The sequence below is a fragment of the Rhinolophus hipposideros genome (genome assembly GCF_964194185.1).
Source record: "Rhinolophus hipposideros genome assembly, chromosome: 11".
Lineage (NCBI taxonomy): Eukaryota > Metazoa > Chordata > Mammalia > Chiroptera > Rhinolophidae > Rhinolophus > Rhinolophus hipposideros.
The window spans coordinates 35,511,008-35,530,943 of record NC_138057.1 but is presented as its reverse complement, the minus strand read 5'-3'; positions in this window follow the sequence as shown (position 1 = coordinate 35,530,943).

Below are 19,936 nucleotides of genomic sequence, written 5' to 3'. Positions count from 1 at the left end.
TTTGAAGAACTTGATATTTAGGAATACTGTTATCCTACAGGCACTTTTGGCTGGAATATGTATCTATATGTCTATATATATTTAATTTTTATGCACATTACAAAAATTTTTACACAATAGCATGTATATATGTTTAACTGACAATAATTTCTTTCTTTTCTTTTTTGTAAGGTAATTACCATCTGGCTGGAATTTTTAACCAAACTCATGACAATTGGATACTATTTTTATAAACTCATTATTGAGAGAATTTACAGACTAGTTCGTTATAGTATTCTTCTGACAACATGCCATGAGATAAAATCTTTGATGCTCTTTCTTTTCAAACCATTTCCTTTACTTATTCATACAAACACACCACCAAAACCCCATATTATTCCATTATAATCATGCTGTTCAGTCTTTGGGCAAACGGTGTTAAGTGGTGAGGTGACTTGCCTACGGGTTAGTAACCAAGTTGAAATATAACATCCCAGGCTGTAAATTCTGACCTTACTTACTCCTAAGGCTCATGTCTCCCCCACCCCACTCCACCTCTCACCAAGGAGATAGACTAAAGAAGGATGATCCTTGGAGAAGTGAGAGCTGGGATAAGCATAGAAACGACTTTTTCATGGCTGTGAGGTCTTAGTGAGCTAACAGTAACAATTCCTGGTACATGGTAAGCAATCATTGCTATTATTAAATCATTAAGTAGCTATTACTAACATTTCCTCTGGAGCCAGTTGTTATCTGATCCATGATTGTAGGGGTTTTTGTTTTGTTTACCAACAAAACCACAAGTACCTCTTAAAATAGTACCTGGCTCACAATAAGAACTTAATACTTGTTGAATATTATTAGCTTGTATAACTTTAAGCCAAACTAATCTACTTCTACACCAGGCAATTTATGGACACCAGGACTATCTTTACCTCATCTCCTTCCCTTGGTCCCACTTAAATTCAGTTCTGCCCAACTCCTGAACCCTGACTGCCTCCAGGTTTCATCCCTGCTCCTTCCTTTTTGACACTCACATTTATCCTGATTTCCTCGGATTGACCAGGTACTCTGTAAGGAGTGTAAGCCTCTGTCTCTTTTCCTGCCAGGTGTTCTAAGGGAGAAAATCCTGCCCCATCTCTCACCTTTATAACAAACTCTACCACCAGCCTCATTGATTTTTTTCAAATATTTATCATGTATGTAGCAGGCAGTATTCCAGGCCCTGTAGACACAATAATGAAGAAGAAAGGCAGGCTCCCTTGCCTTTGTGGGATTAGGGTAAAATTACCATGATACCTGTTCTCTTATTTTATTGAGACCCAGAGGTGGGAAGAGACTTTGTGAATTTCCTCCAGTAAACAAGTTGCAGAGCCATGAAGTGCAAGAACCATCACTACACTAATTAGGCACTTAGCCCTGGCCTCTTTGCAACACCCTCACCAAAGCAAGGGACCCCTTCTCCCTGCCTGCCTGCCCTTTCATATCTCTGGTCCAACCTGTGAGTGGTCTAAGATTCTACCACGGACCATGGTTGAATTACCAACTTTTTTAGAGGGAATCCTCTTCTACATCTTGAATTGCTATGTACTAAGTTGCTAAAAGAAGAATCAGAATGTTCTTATTTTTCGCTCTCTGTGATTCAAGCCTTGGGCACCAGAACACATGGTGTCCTTAGAGGATTGAATCATTGTGGCAAAGTTGTCCTCCTTTAACCTAGAAGAGGATTGTATTTATTTTCTTCAGGATGCAAAGGGAAGAAAAAAGGAGCAAACGCTCATTCTGGGTTTACTTATGTCTGGTCAACAGATGACAGAATTATTTTTAGACAGATGCAATGTGTAAAATGGAAATGGCCTTTCCTCTACCCTGGTGGTTCTATGACGTTATAACAAGCATCAGAATCCCTTGCAGGGCTTACTGAAACACAGATTTCTGGGACCCTCCCCCAGAGTTTCTGATCCAGTGGATCTGAGATGAGGCCTGAGAGCAGGCTTTCCACGGGGACGCTGGTCAGGAGACCACACTGTCCTAAATAATTTTACTGTTTCCAATTATTCCCTCACAGAAACAGTACTGAGCTACCTGTGTTTCACACTTTTTCTTTTGTGTCCTTTTGGAATCCTTGCACCTTACACATCATGGAGCACTCTCCTTTCCTTTCTATCCTGAGGACTTAGTTGTTGGTTTGACGACCAAATCTCTCACACCTGAGAGCCCACGTGAGCTTCAGTGCAGTCTCCCAAGACCAAACCCCACACTGGCCTTCAACCTCCACAACGACATCCCAGGTTGTTGAGATGCCTGTTGAAACTCCATGATAATACTAAATACATGTTCCATGAGCTCTTTTAAAGGTTCACCTCTACACATAAGTTCCACTTCCTATTTCCAGACACTGGGGTGTTTTAGAAGACATCACCAAAGTTTTACCTCATCATAATGATGCCCCATGTGAGTAAAATACATACTGAAAAGTCCCTGGACTTTTCTTAAGAGGTTTGTACTTTGTAAATGATTATTGAAGCATTCTCCACAATTTGACCACTATTCCTGTGAGTGTGTGGAGGAGGCTGACGGCAGGAAAGCATGTTAAAAATAAAATATTTCAAAGGGTGGCAGTTTCTTTTAGCAATAAAAACAATTTGAATGTTAGAAAAGGAAAATTGCATGCTAATAACCATAAAGTACACTAAAATTTCCCCCACACGCTGCAATTTTTTAGAACAGTCTGAAACCAGGTATAGCTTTTGCCAATACATTTCTACACGCAAAAGTTAGATGTCCCTGGTTATCACTGCTTTACCAGCCTGCTTTTCCTCAGGAGACACAAAAGAAGCAAATGAAAATCTTCTCTATTAATAGTGTCATATTTGTATAATAATAATACTGCTTAGCACTTATTTAGTGCTTACTGTGTTTCAGGTACTTCTTTCTGCCCATGACATAGCTTAATATATTTAATCCTCAAGCCACCTAGGGAGGGAGGTACTATTCTTATCCCAGGGAAACTGAGGCACACAATCCGAAACATTATGCAAGGTCATGCCCTCATGTTATTTGCTACACCCAAGAACCACTTCAGCTATTAGGTACTGATTTTTTTTTTATCTTGATGCAGTATTTAAACTTAAATTTATTTCAAAAGGAAACTTCATGTTTCTAACTGTAAATGGAAAATCAGTATCACTTGCCATAAATAGGGGGTAACTATGAAAATGGATACAGAGAATGAAAAACAATTCTATTAACTTCTAGCTTGATTCTTTTGCCTGCCAAAGTCAGAGATTTGCTTTGTTCAGAGAAAGGGGATGCATGGGGACAAGCAGGTGTTGTAGAGGTGTTAAAAATATATCAAAACCGAACTATAAAGACAAAACAAATACCAAAAAATAAAATTTAAAATACGTATTCATGCCAGAGTGAGGCTTTCTTAACCATCATAACAAACGAAAGACTTTTAAACATAATTTTCTTATGTGTTCTGGATTCCAAACTCAATTTTGTCCCTTCTTTTCCCTGTGTCATCTGAGTACCCTGAGCCTGTTTTCCATCTGAAAACAAATCATTATGATCCATGGTCATTACTTGGAGGCAAAGAAACGAACGACATGCCGCGTAGCTTAGTTCTGTGCTTGATATAAAGCACAGATATGGGTTGTCACATGTTCTCGCTTCAGCAGAGCAGGGGCGGGCTAGGAGAGAGGCGGGTGTGACAATTCACATTCAGCAGTGATAAGGTAAAGACGCTTGGGAGACTGTTGGTAAGAGGAATTTGCTCATCAGTTGGGGGTCCCACATCGGTGGTAAGGAGAGATAGGCAAATTCCAATTTGAGTATCTTAACATTGTAGGAAAACAAGGGAGACCACAGACTCCAGTCTCCCTCAGGTCATGGGCAGGACACCGAAACTTTGGGCTGTAGGACCCTGCCCATGGCCCCTAAGCAGTAAGAGGCAGCCAAGAATCTTCAGCCCACGCCCCTCCCCCCACACTGTGCTCTTCCCGTCCGATGCCCTACCAGCCTCCTTCTCCTGAACCAGCCAACTCCGGGCTCTAAAAGTTGGGAGGCACTGATGACCTATAACCCATATTTTCATTTAATTTCAAAAGTGATTACTGGCATCAGTGCTATCCACTAATTTGCTGTTTGTAGCCCTTCTTAGAGAACTAGAAAAATATGACTTCCTGCCAAGCTCAATTACATCAAGTCTCTAAAAAACAAATCCATACCAAAGGGAAACATTTCCACTTGGGGCTTTAGTCTGTCTCAAGAGAATTTTGATTCATGCTATGGAAAATGCCCTGGCCTTTGCAGCCCACTCTCCAAAGGGGAAAGACAAGGAGGGGGAAAAAAAACACACCAGGAACGTGAGTGACAGGTTAAAAACCCAACCCTGAGTGGTGGAACTGAGTTCCAGATAAATCAGGAATGGGAAGTCCCAAACTTCTCTCAGCAAGAGGGGCTGAGTGTGGGAGCTTGTGGATTGGGTGTGAAGACAGAGGAGAAAGTTCGTCCCAGGAGAAAGTACACCATGAAGTGGTTCTGGCTGTGATTCCAGTGTTGAGCATTAAATCGCGTGCTCATACTCACTCCTGGAACCCTGCTCAGGAAAGGATTTGGACCTTTTTGGGGGGAAACAGTTTTTTCTTAGAAGTTTTTTGTTTGTTTGTTTTTTGTTTTGTTTTGTTTTTTAAATCGCAAACAAATGCCCACAAGGCCTGGCTGGGACGGAAAACGTGAGACACTGGCCAGGCCAGAGGACACCTGTCTTTTTAAAAAAGGCAGCTGAGGTGCAGCTTCTGGGTTGTTACCATGCAGGACTACGGATGCTGGATTGCCAGATGTGCCAGTTGTTACCTTAATTATCTCTTCTGCTACAGTTTGTTAAGTGATGCGAGGGCCGTCCTGTTAGGTCCTGCCAGTAGGGAGCACTAGAGGCAGCCTGGATGGCCGGAGACCGGTACAAGGGACTTGCTCCCTCCTATTTGCTTGCTGGAACCACCAGCCTGGCCCCAGCAATTACCTTCACCCTGGCAGCAACAGCTGGTCCCAGATTCCAGCTTTCCTTCCCACTCTTCTTCCCACAGCCGGACTGTGACCCCGACAATGTACCGGCAGCTGCCAGGGGACGCCCCCTCCTCAGAGACCCCAGCTCCACACACCCCCTCCTATGAGACTCTGGGTTTTAATAACACCTGTTTACCCTCTTCATTCCTCCAACCCCAGGAGTGGGAACTCCTGCCTGAAGTTACTACATGTGGGTTATCTCAGTGTATCTCTTTTTCACTTCGGAGTCCCCCTCAAACACTTGTTTGAATGCCCTATATTAAATCTCTCAGTTGAATTACCCAGTGTGGATTTTCTTTACTTGACTGGATTCTGACTGATCCACTAATTCTGATTTTAAAAGAAGCCAAGTGTTCAGATTATTTTGTGGAAAAGAAACATGTGTCCGAAGACCAGATGCAGCCTTGAAGCTGAAACAGCAATGCTCCCTGAGGTGAGAGCTGAGAAGTCCCTCTCCCGTTGCTGGGATATCACCTGTGGGTGTCTCACTGCTGCACCCACCTCTGGGAGTCCCACTGACGGGAATTGCCTGATTCAAAAATAAGCCCCCTCCCAAGGGACAGCCTGTGACCAATGACTGGATGATGCAAGGAAACAAAGGCCAGGCCCCTAGCTTCCGTTTGGGACCCCTCTGGAGGGCCATCCAGCTCCAGAGCTCCCTGCAGGATTGGCTAAGACCTCTGGCTTGCAACCCCATTGTGGGTCAGCTTCTTGCCTTGCCCAATTCTGACTCCTTCACTTCCTTCTGGGTGTAGCTGGAGCACTCCCCAATAACCTCGCTGCATGCAGTTCTCCATCTCAGACTCTGTTTCCAGGGAACCCAATCTAAGCCACCACTGCTTTAGTTTGATGGATAAAACATTGCACTCACACAGGAAGCATCTGAAGAAATAGAAACAAATTTACCAAACAATATTCAACGGAAAAAAGGAAAGGAATGGGGGTCAAAGAATAAGGGCAAAGTAAAGAGAGGAGGAGAATAATTGGGAGGGTCTATGTGAAATATTAAGTACAGGGGAACTAAATGGTACCCTGAAGCAAAACGGTCATGCAGAGCATAATGACTTCCCTGGAGCTTCTCTATGAACCACAGCAGGTGTCTGTCATTCGCCAAAGCCAGAAAGACACAGCCGCCATCTCAGCCTTTTCTGTCTCCCCAGAGCTTGAAAAGACAGAGCAAGAAACACTGCCAAGGGCTTTGTTTGAATGCAACTTGAACTTGTTCCACCAGTAGAACCCTCCCCATGGCCTAATTGGGGAAGGAGTGCTCGTTTTGCACCTGCATCGGAATGGCCTGTGCTTCCTCCCTGTTGAGCAGTGCTAGGGATGCTGACCAAGTCCCAGCTCATGGAGGGGAAGGGGAGATGCCAGAATGCACCCCCTTCTGACTTGTAGCCAGCCCAGCTAGGAGAGAGAACCAGCTGTGCAGCCTTTTCACCTGCAGCAGGAAGGAGTCTCTGCACTTCTCTTAGTGCAGAAGAGAAGATGGACGGACCCTGAGCCAAGTTTGGCCTTTGTAGTTCTTCAGGATGCAGTACGTGAACTTCCATGGCCTGCCCCACTTTGGGGAATGTGAAATTGCTTTTTCATTAAAGTATAACACGTTCCTTTCCCTGCAACCCCCTTCTGCAGCTCACCCATCTGTCTGATCAGCAGGTTGGTCAGCACAAGTGAGAATCACGTCAAAGGGGAGATGGAGGGAGGCAGGGGTCAACCACGCTGTAATCTTTAACCACGTTACTTAAAGGTAACTGGAGAACACTGATTTTAATTTTCAACTTCAAAGGGAGGCCAAGGGGACTATTGTAGAATCCCTGGGGACATATTGAGGAATAACGTGTTGAAGGGCATGAAAAATAAAATAAGTCAGGCCGCTCTCTTACCAGAGGTCTGCCGCCTTCCTGGCTCCTGTGTGTCTCTAGGTCTGGCATTGGCAGGGGAGCATAAGAGACAGAAAAATAACCATTGGCAGTTCAAGTGGGAGAGACAACCACACTCCTTCAGGTATCACTAAGTCACATCTTGGAATGTGTGCTCTGATGACTAGAGAATCAGAAAAATTAGAGTGGGAGTGAACCACTATAGGAACCTGGTGAGTCAGCATCTTACTATCACATGAGTGGCAAAATCAGACTGCTGGTGAATTTATAGGCTTCTGTTAGACAGGTGAAGGTCAACTGAAATTGACAGCCCATATTTAGAAAATTAAACAGGTCTAAACCTCCCAGAATATTTCAAATGGCAACATTCCACTTTCAGGAAGTCAGGTGTTCTTTTAAAGATGTAACATCACAACCGGCCACCATAATTTAAAGAAACGTCTTAAACCCAGCTTCCTTTTATCTACTCAGAAACGAATGATTGAGTCACTGCTATATACCAGTCCCTGGGCTTGGCACTGTGGTAGGTAGGTGAAGAAGCAAAGCAGCCACAGTCCTTGCCTCGATGGAGCTTATCGTTTCATGGGGGATACAGACCTTAGAACAAGTAAATAATTATAGTTGTGTTGTGTGTTATGCTACAAGGATCTAATCTCATTCAGGAGTCAAGGACAGCCTCCCCAAAGAGGTAACAGCCTTCTGAGACTCAACAAATAAGGGAGGGTTGGATACATTGAGATATGAGAGGAAAAGAGAGTTCCAGGAAATAAAATCATCTCCAGAGGCCCAAACCTGAGACAGTATGGCACGTATATAAAAAGCAGAGAGCAGCCCCCAAGGGGAAGTGATGACGGCTAGTCAGGTGAGATGGTCAGGGACAAGTTAGGGAGTGCCTCCAAGCCAGGTTGTTGATTTGTAGCTTTACATTTGATTTAAGTAGGGAAGTGGCGTGGTTAATGGAGTGGATGGAGAACTGATAAGAGACAATGTGGAGAGGGAAGTTAGGAAACAAATGCACTTGTACAGAAGTGATGACAGTTCTGATTTGGATCAGAATGGCAGCATGTAAAGGAGAGGAGTGAAAGGTATTTTCAAAACTACCTTTTTGAAAAATGTATAGGGGTAAAATAAACAAAATTTAGAGAGAGAATGTTGAGTGTGAAGGGCCAAGAATGACTCCCAAGGTTCTAGTTTGCCTGGGTGGGTAGATGGTAGTGTCTGTTCCTGATGCCAGAGACACAGAAAGTGGAGCAGGTTTGGAGTGGGCGGTGGGGTGAGGACGGAGGCAGGCCTGAAAGAGATGATGGAAAGTCCGGCTTTGACTGTGAACTGTTCTGAGCTTTTTGAGTGCACATGTAGAGCAGGCAGTTGAAGCTAGAGGTTTGGAACCGACATAGGTATGCAGGTAGAACGGAGGTAGAAAGAGAGGTTTGAGAGTCAAAGAAATAAATGAGATGACATAAACCTGTGGCCTCTATTCTGATGAGGATCTATAATAAGAAAGGTATTTTACATCACACACACACACACACACCCCAGAAACAAAAAGTACCCCGAACAATTCTTACCTTTGCCATGTGTGATGCTCAGTGACTGCTGTTTCTCTCAGTGCCCGTCACAATCTTCTACGGTGACTTAATGAGCTGACCATGAGCTGCTATCCACAGTTTGAACAGTCTAACGTAGAGTGCACGGTGAGAAGAAAGGCGGTCCAAAGCAGAGCCCTGAGAATTTCCACTGTTTAGGGCTCAACTAGAGGGAGCACTTCCAAAGAAGCTAGAGAGGATCCAATGGAGAGGTGGGCGTAACTGGGGTGGGGAGGGGTGGGCAGCGAGGGCTCTCCTTATACTTGTAGGATGATCACAGCAGCCCCAAGGATCACAGCCACACCAGATAACCTCCAAAGCCAGCAAGTGCTTAGTGTCCGCCTTGAGCCCCTTTTACAGAGCGAGGAAACCCTTTCTGAAAGCCCCCAGCAGCCTTCCCTTTGATCACTTGGCCCAGCGTTGGTCACATGGCTAGGCCCAAACCAATCACTGGCAAAGGCACTAGAATTACCATGATTGACTGAGGGGCTGGGTACTCTCCCCAAGCACAGGGGAGGGTGAACACCTGATCATTACCTCTGACAAGGAAGGGGCTGGGAAAAGCAGTTACCTGTATTCCTTACTACTTAAAGGGTGGTTCAGGGACTAGCAGAATCTGCAACACCTGGGAGCTTATTAGAGACGCAGAATTTTAAGCCCCACCCCAGGCCTGCTGAGTCAGAATCTCCATGTTCTCAGGATCCTCAGGTGATTCACAGACGGTGTGAGAAGCACTGGCCCTGACACTGCTGGCGCTCACAGTGTCTGCCATATTGCCTCCCGCTGCCCTTGCTCGTTGTCCACTCCTCTCGCTTGTTCTTCTGTCATAAGTCCCAGAGTGCCACACATGCTTTGCAGGGTGTTAATTTACTCTAAAAGGTTCTCTTCTCATTTTCTGCATAGGAAGGCAGAGCAGGGTTTTTGCATAAACACTGCAAGCTTCTAGCTGTAACCAACCCAAGTCATTAGTAGTATCCTTTCAGATCACCCTGATTCTCTGAGGTGTGAAATCCTAGCCCAGGTCTGACAATGTCACTTGGCTACTGGAAAGTTCTGTATTCTTTAACAGCCATAGATAGGATTTGGGGTTTTGTGTGCTTTCAAATTAAAACAATTTTTTTTTTTTTTGGTTAGTATAGCCTATTTTATTGAATCTACAGGATTATTGACTCTGCATGAGAACTTCTCCATGCAGGTTGTGTGAGGGAACTCTCTCCTTGAGGCCCAGAAAATACTAAGTATTGGGACAAGCTCTCATTTAGCAAGTGCCATCCAGAGTTTGAGGCTCAGACTGGAAGAGACACATAGAGGGCCTAGAAACAGAACAACTTGTTTAAAGAATTGGAGGATCAAACCTAAGAGGAAATGTGAAAAGAATTAACATCACTTAGGCTGAAGAAAGGAAAAATGAAAAGTCATTAAATGTGTAGAATTGTATGACTTTTTACTGAGGAATCTGAAGCAGACCTATTCAGTAATTTTTGTTCTTTCTTAAAAAAAAAGAAACAGGTGTGGGTACACAGATTTTGACAAATTGTCTTTCTCAACTTTCTTCCTACTCATTCATTCATATTTATTGATCAACTGTTATATATCAGTCTCTGACGTCTTATTATTTTACTCAAATGGGCATGGAAACATATTCTAAAAAATCATAAATATGTCCTTTGAGACAACATTAATTCATTTGCGATATCTCTGACATAGTTCTGATAAAAGCAGCCTCAATAGAAAGGCACTATTATGTGGTATTTAAACTTCCACGCTCTGTGCCCTAACGACTTTTCCAGTCTCTGATTTCATTACTCATGTCACCCACCTGTCTATCTTATTCTATCATCTTTGCCTGAACATGCCAAACCCTTTTATGCGGTTTCCTTAGTTGGAATACCTATCTCCCTAAAATATCCTTAAATGCTTTGATACTCATTTGAAAGCATTTAATTCTCATGTGTATTCTTCTCAGCTAAGTCTTCTATACTCTCACCATTTAAAATCAATCATTCTTTCCTGTGTGTGCCTCTAACATGAGCTTATACCACCGTTTGGCACTTACTCTCCTTTGTGTTACGCTGCTTGTTTGCATGCCTCACTATAAGCTTTCTGAGGAGAAAGACCATGTCTTGTTCTTTGTATTCCCCCCAGCACCTAGATGCATGCCAGTGGAATAGAGTTACTGGCACTCACCGGATATTTATATTAGCCTTCTGGGCCTCTAGAAGGTTTGCGCTTCTTGGTCTCTCTGGTTCATGGGGCACGATTATCACCAACAAGTTTGTCTGTGACACCTCTGGGCCAAAATTTTAATTACCAATACAAGACCCCATGTCATCTTTTCTCTTGGCTGTTGTGACTGTTACTATTCTGGAGAACAGCTCATCCCTCAGCTGGGATAATGTGAACTTACAGCAAGCAGAGCCCTCGCTGACCTATGTGAACAAGGGGACTAACAAGAAAGAAGCTGTTGTTTCAAGTCACTAAGATCTGGAATTATTTGCTACAAAGCAAAACCTAGCCCATTCCAACTGATACGTTTGTCAATAGCAGATGCTTAGTAAATATGTGAGTATAAGTTTTAAAAAATCCATTGGAAGCAGGAATTAATAATTTTATCAATTGTAAATTAATCAAGGAAAATCGCCAACCTTAAACCCAGCTGTCAAGAGAGGCATTGTGATGTAAGATGAAGAGTGGACATAGAGCCAGTTAGGTATGGGCTTGCAAACTGGCTCTAAATGACCTTGGTCACTGATCTTCTCAGAACTCAGCACCTTCTAATCTCAGTTGGATCTTATATTTACCTTGCACTGTTGTTGTCAGAATTAAAGATAGTGAATGAATGGTACCTGGTGGTACTTAAAAATTATTATTATGATTGGTTTAGATGTATTTTCCTGTTGGACCATGTGATACGTGAGAAACGATATGTATTTCAATTTAAACCAAGGTATTCACTGCTACTCTTTCTAATACTCCTTCACACATCTTTCAAAATATAAATAAATTTGGGCCCCTGTTGATTTTTTTTTAAATGTGAGATGATTATATGCAAAGAGATAATAATTTATGTCTAAATCTCAGTTTCTCATTCAGAGTGGAATATTTTTAATGAATTATTCAATTTCCCTCTGTGCTAGACACTGATGATTCATATTAAATAAATAGATGATTGAAAAAAGGAAAGAGAAAAGAGATTTGTTTTTCAGCTTATGTGAATAGAAGATGGGAATCATCTGCTTTTTATGTTCTCAATTATATTTATAAAATTTAGAAAAATAATTCTGGGTTTGATGATAAAGCTTCTCGGTGAGTATGATCTTGCCCTTTGCCTTTTTATTTTGATTTCCAGCACTTGTTCAAGTGCAGTGAACTATTCATCTCAATATGTTTAAGCAAAGGTTTCTAATCATCTGAATGTCACAGTCCCATGAGAGTTTCTAGTTACTGCACACTCAGGACTTGATTACACTCTTGGCTGTGAGGAGACACAACTTAAGTCCCTCAACATAAATGGAGAGTGACTCATCCTTCTGAGGCAGTAAATAGCAACTTGTGTACTTCAGCACCATCTTTATGCTTCTTACTATACCTGTAACTTCAAAGCACATCTCTTCTGTAATATTTTATACATAGTGTGATATGTGTTGCAAGCAACATTGTGGTCTATAGATAGATTCTTGTTTCTAGGACTTTGATAAGAGAGAGGAAAATCTCAGCATCCATTTATTCCCAGTTCAACTAAGGATCAACGTCTGTTAATAGCAACAAAAATGTAAGTGGGGGAATCAAATCAAGTATATGGCGATGAAAATAGAACTGACTCTGGGTGGTGAACACACAATATGATATATAGATGATGTATTACAGAATTGTACACCTTAAGTCTATGTAACTTTGCTAACAGTTGTCACCCCAATTAACTTTAATTTTTTTTAAAAAGACAGGAATGCACACATTTTGTGTTGTTCATTCCCAAATCAACCTTTCTGCTTCCCCTTTCTACCCACTCCCCAAGTTTCTGCCTTAGTCCTCACCTGTTCAACTGAAAAACAAAACAAAACAAAACATCAGGTTGAATCAGGAACACTTATAGAGCTACTACACACGAGACATTTCAATTAGTCTCAGGGTCTACAAAGCTGACATTTTCCTCTCCGCTCAAGGACCTTATTATGTGGTGCTAAAGAAATAAGAAAATTAATAATTATACTCCAGTATGATGAACTATGAGGAGCTCATTCAAAATATGCAGTCATTAAAAACATTTTCAAAAGCACATGTTGTTCTAATAAAAAAAGCAAAATACAAAATAGCATATACAGCGTGATCCTGATTTTGTAAATAACACCCAGTTATGACCTCGTACACTCAGAAAAAAATTTGGGGATCAAATTAACAGGCTGAGCACGCTATTCTACGTTTTTCAAAGATCAGGAAATTTGAAGATTTCCTGGTAAACAGAACGAAGATAGAATTAGATTGATAGAGCAATAAAAGCAGAAAAAAAAGGGCTTAAAGAAGGATACTGCAAAGGTAAGAGCTGTTTTGTACACAAACGTTCTAGAAGAACTTCAGTCTCAGGGTTAACCAGGACAGTGGGAGGGGCCAGTCAATAAATTAAAGATTGCATTATGAACCGCTGGGCCAATAATGATCCACCTGTGTTCTTCATATGCTGAAGTTCTGGCAAACAGAGGTGTTTGCTCCCATGTTCCAGGCTCAATAACAGCTATAAAAAGGGACCCTGGGTGGTCTCCTATCTGAAGGGCTGACTCTGGACAGAGAAGTGGAGCAGAACTTAAAAACTCTATACATACCACAATAAGAATTGGAGTGGGAAGACAAGAAAAGAAAACCAGGAGATGTTTCTGATATGAGACGTTCCAAAGACCTTGTCTATTGGGTAGAGGAATCTCCCGCACCAAGGAAATCTACCTGTACATCTGCGAGATTCTACTCTACACACCCTGGAGCTGGCACCCATAATCAGAACCTCTGTCACTGGGATGATTATTGCAGCCATAAAATAGAAAGGCAGCTATGTGAAAGAAATAACCAGACTTTTGGATTATTGACAATACAGTCACTGTTACTTAAAAATTGGGCCGATATCCAAAGGGGCACAGATGAATATTAAAGCAGTGAACTGGAACCTTGGGCCAGGGGACTCTTCCAGAACACAGTGCAGAGATGAAGAGATTTCCAGAAGCTCCTATGTCAGCCTAAAGAGTTTGTAATGGAGGGAATGAAGGGAATAGATGGAAAGACATTGAAAATCAGAGAGGACTTTTTTCAGTGCTGAAGAAACATTATGAACTTGTGAATTTTTATGTATTTATTTATATCAAGTCAGTTTTAGAAACATTTGTGCTCAGATTGTCCCATCTTGGGCTAGTGCAGTGGTTCTCAACCAAGGGCAGTTTTGATCCCCAGGAGACATTTAACAATGTCTGGAGAAACTTATGATGGCCATGGCTGGGTATCTAGTGGGTAGAGGTCAGGAATGCTGCTAACCAGGGTACAATGCATAGGAAAGTCCCCACTGCAAAGGATTATTTCACTCAAAATGTCAATAGTTCTGAGAATGAGAAACCTCGGGCTAATGGCTGCCCCTTCAGGTTAGTTCCTATACCTCTTTACGTAACTCCTGGAGTTTTTGTTAGCTTCCTTGCTTTCTGGTTCAAAATTATGTCTCCTAGGTCTTCTGCTTGAGACCGAGAATCAGCCATTTCTACAAAGATGCTTGATTTGAGGATGGGAAATGGTAATAGAGACGACAACCTGAATGCTCATTACTGCTGGGTTGTCATTTCTTCTAAAAGCTTTTTCAATGCTAGATTATATGCAATTTTCAGAAAGAGCGAAATAAATCATGAATTCATAAAACTTTTTTAAGCTAAAATTTAAGATTATGCAGATATTCCTTAATGTCTTTGATATTTTTATCTTATGCTGAAAATTTTGGTCCACAACTGACATTAACCTATTTGGTTTATCCTACAACATACATATAAAAAATTGAAAATAGTACTCTATATTCTAACTAACAATGAGACTGCTGAATACATATCTGGATGTATTTGTAAGTGGGAAATAGGGGATCAATATTAAAGACAATTTCAGAAGGTGGGACACAGAACCCACTTCATATTTATAAGTCACCAGCCCTCATGCCAACTGGTGTAAACTCAGGCAGCCAAACTCTGCCCTGGCTTGAGGCTTCTGTTCTCTTCCAAAGTGGCCACAGAAGTACGATTTCCTTTCCATTTTCCAAGGATCCACCAAGAAATGATATCTCTTCTGGCTTATTTGTGGATTATGTTGGAAGCTGAGCTCTTTCTAGAACAGAATTTGTCTTCTTATTTGAGCGTCACCAGGTTCATTCCAGGGTGAGTGTGAGTCTCGTGTGACCATCTAGGATCGCCTTATCTCACAATGCTACATGTTTTCTGAGAAGCTGTTTGTGCTGTCAACTGAAAAAAAAAAGTCTTTATTTCCATCTTCTCCTTGAGGGAAAGGAAAAGGAGAGATGGGGGGAAGTTTCAAAAGCAAAGAAAACAAGGAGAGGAGGAGGAAGTAGCCCGTGCTCAATGAACCCACATGTGTGAAAGGCTAATCCAGAAATCACTCAGTAATCACCACCATGAAATCAGATCCTGGTTACATGGCTTGCTCCGCATATGCTCACCTTCCCCACCTCCCACAAAGCCTCACTTCCTGCGCCAAAGTGACCTTCTGAAATCTGGCCACTCTGCCTCAGCTCTGGGCCCCATGCCTCTCCTATGCAACAGCTTCTACACACCATTAGCTTCCTTCCAAAGTCCCCATCTAGTTCTTATCCACTCTTTTCCTGTTTTCAAGAGAAGGGTATGGGGCCAAGTGACCAGTGCACAAAGACTGGAGTGCAGAGGGCGGTTAGAAGTTCCGAGGCATTTCCATCTAGCACGGGAAGTTTGAAAGGAGGCTGAGGTTTCAGCAGCTCTGACGTGAAAGGCAGAAAGGTGCTTGGAATACGGCTGCTTTCGCTGTTCAGAACAGTACTTGTGGGGCGACCATGCTCAAAGCCACAGCATGTTGCGAGTGATTATGTTTTAAGGTAGTTTGGCTGTCAACCAAATAACACGTTACTGTCTACTGCTGAGCCAGGCACTTTTGCCGACTGGTGAATTCTTTAAGAATGATAATAATAAATAAATAAACAGGTTTAAAAACAAAATTTCATTTCCTAGGTGAGTCTCTGATGGACAGGATGGGAATGGGGATAGGAGGACTTTAGCTTGGTTTCCAGTGAGTCCCAGAATGTTCTACAGAAGGTGGGCCTCTGGCCAGACGCCTCGAAGAGTATCCATTTGCCTTCACTCCCATGCTGTCTATATGAATGAACTTAGATGACTCATCAATCTCTCTCTGGAGGTTTCTCCACCTTTAAATAGAGTCAGTTTTCTTGGCCCCTTACTCTCACACTCAGAGCTGGGTGGATAAGAATAGGAGAGTAGGCCTGGGAGTAAAGGCAGACCCCCGAAGCTGGGACAGAGCATAAGGAAGTGCAGACAAAGGCCCAAAGGTCTCCTGATATTTTAGGGTGATGTTGTGTGTGTGTGTGTGTGTGTGTGTGTGTGTGTGTGTTTCACTGACTGTTTATTGGATTCTTTTTCTTCTTCCTCAGCCCTAAGGATCTGGCCGCCTCTTTGGCTTGGGTTTTTCGCCCCTTCAAGACTGATAAAGCCAAGGTATTTGTCTCTCAATGTTTGTGCTATGTCATCATCACTGAAACAAGCACACGTTTAACTTTCATTTTCCACTTTTCAAAAATGTTTTCACTACTAGTGATTGTAGGAAAAGAGGGCATGCCACCACACAAATAACAGGGTAACCACCAGAAACACATTTTTTTTAAAACTGCAAGTCAACTGGTTTTAGTTTTCCTCGATCATTTTTGAGGGATCAAAGGAGAATAATGCTCAGAGAGCAATGATGCTTGTGGTTCACAACTGAAACAGAGTCACAGTAAAAAAAAAAAAAAGTTACAAGGAAGTAGTAATTTATGTATTTAATAATAATAAACAGAAAGATGCCGAAATAACTTCAACGTAAATCCTTCACTAGTATTTCAGTCATCATGAAGAGCACACATGGTTCCCAGCGTCATGTTTCTATATTGATTTCTCCCCCTTTCTCTTCTACTCTCTTCATATACTGCAGATCCTCCTATACTTTTTCCTCAACCACTCTGAGCCCAGGGATTTTATGTAAACTCACGAAGCCCTTTCATCCTCCTGCCATCTGCATCTCGCTCTCTCCGACCCAATTTCTCACCAAAACAAACGAACAAAAAAACCAATGGCAACAACAAAAATACACGGCTCTGGAATCACAACACCCTCCTTAAAGGATGTGGAGGAGAAGAACCTAGCCAACACAGTACACGGCATGACTCATCCTTTATTAGAACTGGAGGAGGGAAAACATAAAGACTCTTACTCGCTTAAATATTCATGTGATCACGAGAAGCAGGCCTGACCTGTCATAATGCCCAGTCTGATTCATCGCCCAGTTTGGGTCTAAACCAAAGAAGCTCAACCCTATGTGTAGGCAGTTCTCATCAAGAGTGCTATCCTTTCTTACTTTAATACTTAACAGTAATCTCCAGGGCCCTACCATTTACCTGTTATTGGGACCTAACTTCTAGCACAGACCTTTCCGTTGGGAATCCTGGGACTTTCCCAGCTTTTTGGAATTACAACAGTAATAATAATAACAATAACGGTGAAGATGGTTATAGCTAACTTGGATAGGGCATTTTCTATGTTTCTGTGTAAACATTTAACACTGATTGTCAGCTCTGGTTTCCAAGTCCTAAAGGATTGTGTTAGTTATCTAATGCTGCCTACACAAATCACCACAAAACATAGTGGCATAAGATAACACACACTGATCTTCTCAGAGTTTCTGTGGGTCAGGAATCTGGGCATGACTTAGCTGAATCCTTGGCTTCAAGGTCTCTCAGTCAAGGTGTTGTTTAGGGTACAGTCACCTCAAGCCTCAAATGGGCAAGGATTTTATTCCAAGTAACATGGTCATTGGTAGGATTCAGTTTCTCACTGGCTCATGGACTAAGAGCTTCAGTTCTTCACTTACTGTTGGCCAGAAGCTGCCCTCAGTTCCTTGTCATATGAGCCTTTTCAATGGCAGCTTCCTTCTTCAAAGGGTGCAAGCTACGAGGGCAATAGAGAGAGTGTTAGCAAGATAGAAGTCAACAACCTTTTGTTATCTAATGATGGAAGTGACAATCCATTCCCTTTGCCATATTCTATTGTTAGACCCGAGTCACTATGTCCAGCCAACACTCAATATGTCCAGCACACACTCAAATGGACATGGATCACTGGGGGTTATCTTAGAAATATGCCAACCTCAATACCAATGGAGGAAAGGGTTGTTTTAAGATTTCAAGCATAATATCAAGACCAGAAGATGAAAGTAGTTCAGGGTAAGAATTGAAGCTAATAAAGGTAGAAATTAGGAGATAGATTGGGGAACTACCTTATAACATTTTGGATCCAGTCTCTCTCTCTCTCTCTCTCTCTCTCTCTCTCTCTCTCTCTCTCTCTCTCTCTCTCTCTCTGTCTCTCTCTCTCTGTCTCTCTCTCTCTCCTCGCTCATAACATGAAGGTAAAACTAAGGAGATTGTGCATATGAGGCTAAAAGGTACACATGGGTTTAATGCACCAAAGAACTGTTTCTTTCCACTGGAAAAGGAAATGGAAAATAATAGTAATGGAGTAGTGGGATAGGGGAGTAGCAAAGGGAAACTGAAGATAATCTCTGGAGAGAAGAGATCCAGAGTTCCTCTGGGCAGCAGGCTTTGGGCACGGACATGCATCAAATTAAAAAAAAAGAAGGAATCAAGGAATGAACCAGGTCTGGAATAGGATGTCTGCAACTAAAGACAGTCAAGATGGAAGAAATAAATTCCGACAGGAAAGAGAAGGCTGGTTCTAGAAAGGTTCTTTGAGGAAACACTACATAGAGCACCAATGTGGCAGAGAGGACAGGAAACATTTTTTTAGCAGCATCCACCACAACAAATTTCCTGTAATATATATTTTATGAGACGAAAAAGATTGTAGGACTTTTCAGAGCATTTCATATGTTAGTATGCTCTGTGAAACCCTAAGATGTGTGCGAGGGAGGGTGGGGATTGAATAGACAGTGCTTTTCACAAGTATTTGTTTTGCGTATAGATAGTAACATGTTACATACTTTAGGGAATGCTTTTTTTTTATTGGGGAAAGGGAACAAGACTTTATTGGGGAACAGTGTGTCAATCTTAGTTGTGGAGGGTGCCGTTCAGCTTCAAGTTGTCCTTTCAGTCTTAGTTGTGGAGGGAGCAGCTCAGCTCCAGGTCCAGTTGCCTTTGCTAGTTGCAGGGGGTGCAGCCCGCCATCCCTTGAGTGGAACCAGCAACCTTGTGGTTGAGAGCCCGCGCTCCAACCAACTGAGCCATCCGGGAGGCAGCTCAGCTCAAGATGCCTGTTCAATCTTAGTTGCAGGGGGCGGAGCCCACCATCCCTTGCGGGACTCAAGGGGACTCCAGGGGACTTGAGGAATCAAACCGGCAACCTTGTGGTTGAGAGCCCACTGGCCCATGTGGGAATCGAACCGGCAGCCTTCGGAGTTAGGAGCATGGAGCTCTAACCGCCTGAGCCACCGGGCCGGCCCCAGGAATGCTTTTTTATCAAATGCCTGTGGCCTTTTTGGAGAGCAGAAAGGGGGGAATCTGGTTCAGTTATTTCTAGTGAGCCAAGAATGGTAGCCAGTGGTCGAGTAATAAGCAAAATATTTTTATTGAACACCTACCTATGTGTTAACCAGATTCGACCCTGGGATTTCAACATTTGGGCTCTGACAATGGGAAAGATACAGAACTAGAATCAGCACAGAAGTCACCAGATCATTACCTCTTATAACCACTTCCAGAAATACCTCCAAATTCCCAAAGCTCTGTCTATTATAATCCTTCTCTCCAGCACTCACGTTCCCCTTCCTTCTACTGCTCATTTTTCTTGTCAACGAAGAAGGAATCAGAGAGTTCACCTCATGGGCTTTTCTCTTGGACATTTTTCGGTATTATAGTGTGAGGGCAATAAAGGGAGATTCATTGAGAGAGGCAAGACAAATATGGTAAGAGCCTTTCAGAAATGTCTTTTTAGTACAGAGAGAGAAAGAAGAAATCAGGAAAAGACTCTCCTGCCAAACCACAAAGAAGACAGTTCATCAAGGAATGCTAATTTCTTTAGCATTGGTGGGGAATTGCCCACTGTGGGGATTAACAGAGCAGTGTCCAAAGGATGAGAGACCTTCCCTCAAGTAACTGGGCTCAGCTGAGGGTTCCGTCTGGTTCAGAAGAGCAAGACAGGT